The 10,161-nt window shown below is 38.5% G+C and overlaps 1 non-coding gene across 1 annotated transcript; it reads right to left on the reverse strand.

The window, feature by feature from the left end:
• Window positions 1–9,991: 9,991 nt before the first annotated feature.
• LOC113458218 lies at window positions 9,992–10,112 on the reverse strand. The gene has a single exon (XR_003378630.1). It is a non-coding gene; the product is annotated as a small nucleolar RNA SNORA67 (small nucleolar RNA).
• Window positions 10,113–10,161: the final 49 nt, after the last annotated feature.

The raw sequence follows: 10,161 nt of genomic DNA on the forward strand, positions 1-10,161 counted from the left end.
CTATAAGTACAGTGAGTCACAGTCCTAGAGCTCTGTCACTTGGTGTTTATTTTATATCTTCTTTCATGTGTGCTTGCTCTGATTTCCTAATTTTTCCATTTTCTTAACATTTTTTTTTCCAAAAAGTTAATATCTAACAAATATATCATTGTCCTTTCCTTTATACCCACCTCATGTGACTTTATTCCTTTACTATAATTTAACTTGATTTGTGAAAGGGAGAGAAAAACAATCTATGTGTTCTTTGGTGATGTTTCAATAGACATAAAAAGCAAGATTCAGCCATTGTCTTTGTTGAGATGATTAAATATGGTAAAATAAAGCTGAAGAAAAACGAAACAGTGAATTTTTTGTGTTATTTTTGTGTGAACGACATATGAGTTTGCTATCTAAGAATTAGAGTAACATTGTTCTGTGTTAAAGCAGATGCTACACTGCTCTGGACTGTTTGGGGGGAAATAATGAAATTGCTACCCGGCTGAGCTTTGGTTCTGATGGCAAGTTCTTTCTTAGTGGGTAGATGCTGTGGTTCCATCACAATGGAATCATCCAGGTGAGCAGTTTTAGAAAAAAAAAATACAAGGACCCACCACTAGGTGAAGAAAATCAGTGTTTTTATAACGGACTTCTGTGGTTAGGATTTATACAAATCAAAACAGTCCACTTAGAGAAGGGTTGGTAGCACTCCCTTATAATACCAGCACTGGGAGGCTGGAGTAAGTGGAGCTTGACTTGAGGCTAGTTGGGGTATGTAGCAAGATCCTGTTTTAAAAAAAATACAAGTCAATAAACACACACCTAAGTTATCTCAGCGAGTAGGTTGGTGGCATGATCACCACTATGTATTTGAAGAGTAATTTGTGGCTCATAGGGTTTTTCCCATTGTTTTTGAAATTTTAGGTGATGAAGGTTTTATCTTGTTAGTTCTGCTTCTCTGGGACTTGGACTCTTTTGAGGGGTGGCACCTACATTGTAGCAATGTTTGTAGGTGACTCTTACTAAAATGATCCTAAGACAGTTTTTATTTAACTAAGGAACAGGAATTTAGGGAGACTATGCCTCTAGGTAGCTTTTTTTTTTTTTTTGGTTTTTCGAGACAGGGTTTCTCTGTGGCTTTGCAGCCTGTCCTGGAACTAGCTCTGTAGACCAGGCTGGTCTCGAACTCACAGAGATCCGCCTGCCTCTGCCTCCCGAGTGCTGGCATCTAGGTAGCTTTTTATGCCACTTTTAGATTCTTGTGTTACTATCCAAACATCTCTTCTGCCTGACTATAAGTTTTCTAAGAGACATATTCCTTAAAAATTATTATTGTGCATGCATGTCTATGTGCATGATGGATATATAGGTTAGCAGGCAACTAACTTTGGGGAGTTGGTTTTCTTCTTTTAACTTTATGTGGGTTATGGGGTTCAAACTCAGGTCTCCAGGGTTATACTGAAGGTGTCTTTATCCTAAGGGTCACTGGACCAAGAGTATATTCTTTCTGTATAAATGGGTCATAACCAAAGGAAAACTCTGTTTCTGATTATGCTGTGTGGCTTTATCTAGTTTAACCCTTACTCTATTTTCTCTGAAAACTAAGCCAATAGGAGGAGGTACAAAAGTGGTAGTGTGTAGTGAATATGACCAAAGAATATTATATATATACTAAAATATTAAAATGAGATACATTATTTTATATGATTAATAATATTATATATACTCAAGTATTAAAATGAGATACATTATTTTATGTGATTAATAGTGCTAATTTAAAAGAAAACAATACTGTGTGCTTATGATTTTTACTTTTTCAGAACACTGTGATTTATTTATTTATTTATTTATTTATTTATTTATTTATTTACTCATTCATTTTAAGACAAGGTCTTGCTATGATGCCCAGTCTAATGTAGTAATTCTACCTCTTCCTTTAGAGCACTGGGGTGACAAGTGAGAGCCATGACAGTAGATCTATGTAGACTTTTAGTGTAGGAACTGTATCTTAATAATATAGCAGCATCCTGGTAGGAACTTACCGAATGCTCTGACTCATCGCATAAAGAAGCTCAGAGTGTATCACAATGATGTGCACTTTGGAGAAGGAAGCAGCACAGCCCACCAGAAAGGAAGGCACAGAAAGGGAGAGTAAGCGAGGGTAAGAGACCTACTGACTTTACAATTTTGCTTCCAATCTGGCCAATGTAAGGAAATCAGGGTTGTCCTATTCTAAGGAGAGAAAGAAAATATATGTAACCATCTAAAAAGCACAGTTCTCCTCAGTTCAAAATATATTATCTTTTGGTGGCTTCCTGCTGACATCTCCCTGCAGCAATACTACCCATTATCCACTTTGAGGTAGGGAACAAAGGCTTCATTGTTTACACCCCACTGATGAAGCTGATTGAGGCCTCTCATCTACTATGTGGGGTGATGGTGACTACAGGGGATGAGACCTGAAGACTCCTTCATAGCTGAACAACCCTCTATTCTGGTCTCCTTTTGCATTTCCATGTCACGGTGACTAATGGTACCATTTTCTACAAGCTTCTCATCAGTCAGTCATGGAGAAAGAGTTTATTTCAAGTAAGGCTGTACTGTAAGCAAAGCTTATCTTTATTTTAGTGTTTCCCCCCCTCTCGTATTCCTTACTAATGGACAGGAGAGTAAGGAAAAGCAGTACAGCCATATATCTAAAAATTAAAGATAAGAGCATTTGTATTAATAAATCCTAGAATCTTGTTTTATCTTTAGTTTGAGGGTTGTAATGGACAATGTTTAGGTGATTATAATGTATACTTCTTATGTCAATTATGTTTGGGAAAGGCGAATATTACCAAACTTTATAAGCAGAATATAAGTGAATACATTTTATTATGATTTCTATTTTGTTTTCTTTGTCCCTGATCACTCATTTGTGGCAAGAGAATTCTTGAATGTTCTTTGTTCCTCTTTATACTTTTCACCTTCTTTTTACTTTATTAGGAGACCATAGAGCTTGTTCTAAATGACGAAATCTAAGGAGAAGACAAGTGCATCACTTTTTGCCTGAGATAATTATGAAATGATCTTCATCCTCATGATCTTTCCCTTCCACTTGGGAAAAGCTAGGATGGAGAGGTGGCAGAACAACTCTGAGATGGCAGAATCATGTTGTCCCATCAGCTTGTGTGATAGTATGAATGTAATTGGCCCCCATAAGCTCATAGAGAGTGGCACCATTAGGAGTTGTGGCTTCGATGGAGTAGGTATGCCCTTATTGGAGGAAGAGTATCACTGGGGGTGGGTGGGCTGTGAGGTCTGCTATGCTCAAGCTAAACCCAGTGTCACAGTTCACTTCCTGTTAGCTGTAGATCAAGACGTAGAACACTCAGCTCCTTGATAATGGACTAAACCTCTGAACTGTAAGCCATGCTGATTAAATATTTTCCTTTAGAAGAGTCATTGTGATCATGGTGTCCCTTCACAGAGACAGAAATTCTAATTAAGACAGCTTGATTAATGAATCACTGTGGACAAATAAGGTGAAAACTGCCTCATCTTCTACAGGTAATCATGAGTGAACGATCATTGTTATGGTAAACTGGTGCAGAAAAATTGCCTGTATTCTGTCAACCATGTTTTAAATAAATGCTGATTGGCCAGGCAGGAAGTATAGGCAGGTCAACCAGATAGGAAGTAGAAGCAGGGCAATGAGAACAGGAGAACTCTGGGAAGAAGGAAGCTCTCTCCCCAGTCTTGTGCAGACCACTGAAGAAGCAGGATGTGACCTGCCCCACTGAAAAAGGTACTTTTTATGATTGTTCGTCACTTTAAGCTACAAGCCACATCCACTCCCTGCAGCTCCTCCCTCCCTCACCATCTTGGCTCTCTCTGTTCCCTTCTCCTCCCTCTCTCTCTCTCTGTCTCTCTCTCTCTCCTTTCTCTTTCCTCTCCTCTCTCACTCCCCTTCTTCCCTTTTTCCTTCCCTTCCATAACTCAACTAATAAATATACAATTCTATTCTGTTTGATGTGCCTGTTTATGTGCCTCCCATCTGCTGCCTCTGCTCACACCTCTCGCAGGGGACCAGACCGCTGCCACATGTCTGGGGACCAACCACTTTGGTTTGTGGACCCGCTGGAAGCTGCCAGGAACCGCAGCAATTTCGTAACAGTACTGAGCCATGATAGCTAATGTGAATAAGAATAATAGGTTAATATAAGCTACAAGAGCTAATAAGAAGCCTGAGCTAATGGCCTAATCAGTTTATAATCTTATGGAGACCTCTTTGTGATTTTCTTTGGGACTGACTGGCTGTGGGAGCAGGGCAGGACAAAAACCCCAACAAGCAGGCCCTCATATTACAGAATAGTGCCCACAGGCCCTCATGTTACAGTAAACTGTGACAATTCAGGATTTATGTGCCATTATAGTAAAGCCTTGCCTATCTTTTATTATTATTATTTTTACTTAAAATCTTGTTTTCATTTTGCATACCAACCACAGTTTCCTATTTCCCTTCTCCCTCCCCACTCCACCTCCCCCCACCCTGTCTCCCATCCACTCCCCAGAAAGGATAAGACTTCCCATGGAGAGTCAACAAAGTCTGGCATAGTAATTTGAGACAGGACTAAGCCCCTCCCTCCCTGTATTGAGACTGAGCAAGTATCTTAACTGACAAATATTTTGTTTTTATTTTTCTTGTCAACTTATGAGAGACTAATTAACACTTGTATTACATTTAAGAATATATGGAACCTTTTCAAAAGAAAAGGATCTTTTGGGTCATTTTATTTAATATTTTAATACTTTTTATATGTATGGATGCCTTACTTGTATTTATGTCAGAAGACCATGTATGTTCCTGGCACCCTAAGGGGCCAGAAGAGAATATTCAGTGCCCTGGAACTAGAGTTACAAATGGTTATGATACATCACATGGGTGCTGGGAATCAAACCTTGGAACTCTTAATGGTTGAACAATTTTTCCAACCCCTTTTTTGACATTTTAAAAGGTAACTGTTTCAGTGACTTTTCTTGTTGCTATGGCAAACTATGTCCCAAGAAGTTTAAGGCAGACAAGTTTACTCTGATTTACACTTTGAGGGACTACATTCTATGATCGTGGGGAAGACATGGTGGTCAGATGGTCACAATGCACAGTCAGCCAGGAAGCAGAGAGTGATCAATGGCAATACTCAGCTTTTTTTCTTCCTTTTAGTCAAGTTTGGAAGCTGGAGTGGCTCTTCCCAGCACAGTCAACCTAATCTGCAAAATCCCTCATAGACCTACCCAAAGATTTCCCTCCAAGGTGATTCTAGATCTTATGAAGCTGACAATAAAAATAAACCATTAAAGAATGAATGAAATTAAATCTCTGTATGCTTAGAGCTTCTATAGAAATGTTTTTGTGTCACAAAATATTTTATGGTTAATAATATTTTTTTTCTGAAATTAAATTGTGTACATTAGTTGAAGAATACAAGCTAAGCCCAGGTCTGTATTTTATCTGTTTCTTATTTTGAATTCAGTGAGTCTACTGGAGGAAAAGCCTGGTGATGCAATTATGGTGTACAAATGGCTTTTAAAACTTCAGGTTCTTTTTTGCTGGATCAGTGTAATTTGATCAGTCCCTTAGCTAAATTCTGCCTTGGAGCAATCTTCAAATGCCCATTTCAGTGATGGCTCTAATTACTCTATTAGCTGTCACATTGTTGGAGGAAAAGGTAAGTATTACATCATTAGTTAACCCTGCATTGAGTGGGTAGCTAATCCCATGATTCATGTGTTGGATAGAGGAAGTGTTCATGGTGCATTTACTGCCATACATACTGATAATCATTTGTAAGTGGTCAGGATCCACTCAGTAAATTTACTTAGGTTCAGCTTGTCTTTAGTTCCAGAAATTTCTTCTGAATGAGGATTGTCTAATATAGTCTATTATCTTCCTGGTAAAACCGGAAAAACAAGCAAACTTCTCACATAACTATTTTAGATAATGTAGAATATGTGCATGGAATTGAGTACTTGATCTGTATTTTCTACAAACTGTGTTTAGCTTTTTGAAATTAGACAAACCTGGCGTATGTCTCGACATAGTCATTCAACACTGGGCAAATTGCTTATCTTGCCTAGAGGAGGAGGCACAGCTTCTAGAAAGCATTAGAAAAACCAGAATTGTTAAAAGCACAGGCCTTTTCTTCAAGAGAAGAAAATGACCGACATCTGTTCGCCTGGAAGGCTGATATGGATGTTGTCTAACAGCTTGGTGGTCTTTTGCCATTTTTAAAATATTTATTTAGTTTACACCCTGACTGCAGTTTTCCCTTCCTTCTATCCTACCAGTTTCTTCCCCTGTCTCCCTGCCACCCCACCAACTATTCAGAAAAGGGCAGGTCTCCCATGGATATCAACCAAGTGTGGCATATCAAGTTGCAGTAAGACTAAGTGCCTCTTTTTGTAGAAGGCTGGGCAAGGCAACCTTATATGAGGAATAGGGTCCCAAAAGCCCCCCAAAGTGTAAAAGACAGTCCCACAATAAGACTAAGCTGCACAACTGTAACATACCCGCAGAGTGCCTATTTCAGCCCCATGCAGGCTCCCTGGTTGTCTGTTCAGTATCTGTGAGTCCCTATGAGCCCAGGTTAGTTGATTCTGTGGGTTTTTTTATGATGTCCTTGGCCCCTCTGGTTTCTACAATCTTCCTTTCTAGCTTCAGCATGATTTTCAACCTCCACCTAACGATTGGCTGTGGGTCTCTGAATCCGTTTCCATCAGTTGCTGGGGGAAGCCACTCTGATGACAATTGGGCTAGGCACCAAACTATGAGTATAGCAGTATATCATTAGGCTTCATTAAAGTGACATTTTTTTTTTCTGCAGTCATGTTTGGTTCTATCCTAGGTTTCTGGACCACTTCCCTGGGTCCTGTTGTTTCACACAGTGTGGGCTCACTCTCCTGGCATGGGTCTGTGGCTGGAATAGTCATTGATTGACCACTTCTACAATCTCTGTGCCACTCTTAACCCCAGTGCATTCTATAGGCAGGATAGATTGTAGGTCAACATTTATATGTCTGGGTTGATGTCCCAGTCCCTACCCTGGAAGTCTTGCCTGCTCAGTTCAGGCTACATATCCCCTTTTGCTAGGACTCATAGCTGGGGTCATTCTTGTAGACTTCTGGGAGTTTCCCTTGCAGAAGTTTACCCCAAAATGCACCCTTTTTCATTAGTCTCTTTCAATACTCGCCCTGTCTGTCCTTCCTTCACCTGATCCAACCTGATCCCTCATGTTCCCATCCCCAGATCATCCACAAAATCTCTTCTGTTTCCTTTTCTCAACAAGATTCCCGTTTGAGCCCTCCTTGTTACCTGGCTTCTCTGGGTCTCTGGATTGCAGCTTGATTATCATTTACTTAACAGCTAATATCCACTTACAAGGGAGTACATACCATGTTTGTCTTTCTGGGTCTGTGTTATCTCACTCAGGATGATTATTTTCTAGTTCTATCCATTTGCCTTTCAATTTCACGATGCCATTATTTTTTTTAACAGCTAAGGAAGGAATACTGCATTGTGTAAATGTACCATATTTTCTTTACCCATTCTTTGGTTGAAGGGCATGCAGGTTGTTTCCAGATTCTGCTATTACAGATAAAACTGCAATGAACATAGTTGAGCAACTGTCCTTGTAAGGTGGAGCATCCTTTGGGTATATGCCCAGAAGTGGTATAGCTGGGCCTTGGAGTAGATAAATTCCCAATTTTCTAAGAAACTGCCATATTGATTTCCAAAGTGACTGTACAAGTTTGCCTTTCCACCAGCACTGGGGGAATGTTCCCCTTGCTCCACATTCTCTTTAGTATTAGCTGTCACTTGTTTTTTCTTTTTAATCTTAGCCATTATGACAGATGTAAGAAGGAGTCTCATTGCCATTTTCATTTGATTTCCTGATAGTTAAGGATTTTAAACATTTCTTTACGCGTTTCTTTGTCATTTGAAATTCTTCTGTTGAGAATTCTCTCTTTAGGTCTGTACTGCATTTTTAAGTTAGAATATTTATTTTTTGATGTCTAGTTCTTGAGCTACTTATATATTTTGGAAATAAACTTTCTGTCATATGCAGGACTGAAGATATTTTTCCATTCTATACTCTGCCATTTTGTCCTCTTGATGGTATCCTTTGACTTACAGAAGCTTTTCAGTTTCGTGAGATCCTCTTTACCATTGTCGATACTGCCTGTGCTGTTCAGGAAGTTCTCTTTTGTGCCAGTGCCTTTAAGGCTATTTCTCCCTTTCTTTTTTTTTTTATCAGATTCAGCATATCTGGATTTATGTTGAGGTCTTTGGTTCACTTGGATACAAGTTTTGTGCAGGGTGATAGTTATGAATCTATTTGCATTCTTCTAATTGAAGACATCCAGTTATGCCAGCACCATTTGTTGTAGATGCTGTCTGGATACAAGAGTAACTAAAAAAAAAAAAAGCTAACAAAAAACCACAGCAGCCTTCCTATCTATATACAATAAACAGTTTGAGAAAGAAATCAGGAAAACAATACCCTTCACAACATCCAAAAATAATATAAAGTATCTTGGGGTAAATATAACCAAGCAAGTGAAAGACTTGTATGATAAGAATTGCAAATCTTTGAAGAAAGAAACTGGAGAAGAAATCAGAAGATTGAAAGATCTCCCATGCTTATGGTTTGATAGAATTAGCATAGTAAAAATGGCCATTTTACCAAAAGCAGTTTACAGATTCAGTGCAATCCCTATTAAAATCCCAACACAAATACTTATAGACCTAGAAAGAACAATACTCAACTTTAAAAGGAAAAGAAAAAACCCAGGATAGTTAAAACCATCCTGTACAATAAAAGAACTTCCAGAGGTAACACTCTTCTTGATTTCAAGCTCTACTACAGCTAAAAAAAACTGTATGGTATTGGCATAAAAACAGATATATGATCTTTTGCTGTTCTAGGTAGCAACCTTTGCTGGAATCCCCTAAATCCTGAGCTTTGTTTAGACCCAAATTCTGAGTTTTGTCATTCATTTATTAGAACCCATCCTTATGAAAGAGGTCTTGTGGGCTTTGCATCCTCCATCAGTAGAATTCATCCTTATGCTTTTTTCAAATCCTTTCTCCTCAGGTCCTTACCCTGAACACTGTTACTTGTGAATGAGGACCCCTTCCTATGGTAACAGGTGCTTAGCTAAAGGGGTGTACTTTGCAAAAGAGTTTTTTATGTAGCCACGTCTAAAATTTGGTCAAGATAATTGTCATGTGGACAAGGTTTTACTGCAATGAACTGTGTAAGGAAGATAAACCATTTGGTCAGACCCTAGAAAATTTTGACACAAGACCTGCTAAAGTGGAGTTGACTTGGATTTTATTCTTCATCTTACTGGGTAGTTTGTTTCCCTGTCAGCAGTGATGCTTGAAGGGACCCCAAATAGCCTAGTCAATGTTTAGTCCCCATAAAGTAGACATACTGATATATAATAGTCATCTTTCTTATGATTAAATGGAGTAAACGTGTTTAGCACATGGCATATTGATATTCTCAATAAATAGCAGCTATAATCACTACCCCTAGTTAGTTCAGTTCAGTTTCTCCTGAATAAATATTATATATTGGAGGTAGTGAGCTGCCAATATAATTTTTCCATTCTGTTTTTGCACTCTCCCATCATATCTTAGCTCCCAAAACTTGCATAAAAGAGAAATACATTTTTAGTACTAACATAAAACAATTGACCTGTCAGGGTAATAATTTCATGGCTAGTTGTTAGTTTCTGGTGCACTAGTTGAACTGGAATTTATTTGTCAGTATAAGATTAAAAATTACAAATGGTGAAGAAAGATGAATTATATAATATTTGAAAGTATTAATTAAATATTTTATATCTCTGATTTCTAGGAGACACATCTCACAAAAAGTCGCTGCTTCTCTGACTCTTATACTCTTTCTGCCCTGAGTCTTGGATGCAGGAGTTATCTTTTCTTCTTTTCTTTTTTTTCTTACATACATATAGGCAGGCAAAGGCATAAGCAACCCTTGTTCCCCAGACCTCAGGCATGCCAGATTATCTTCCAAGTTTCTACAGTCCTGAAACAGGAGTTATCTTCTAGATACATCAGTTTGGACTGGGAACCATACCATCTCTTATTTTCTGCATTTTGTTTGGTTGCTGTGG

The sequence above is a fragment of the Microtus ochrogaster genome, unplaced genomic scaffold (assembly GCF_000317375.1).
Source record: "Microtus ochrogaster isolate Prairie Vole_2 unplaced genomic scaffold, MicOch1.0 UNK9, whole genome shotgun sequence".
NCBI classification, from domain to species: domain Eukaryota; kingdom Metazoa; phylum Chordata; class Mammalia; order Rodentia; family Cricetidae; genus Microtus; species Microtus ochrogaster.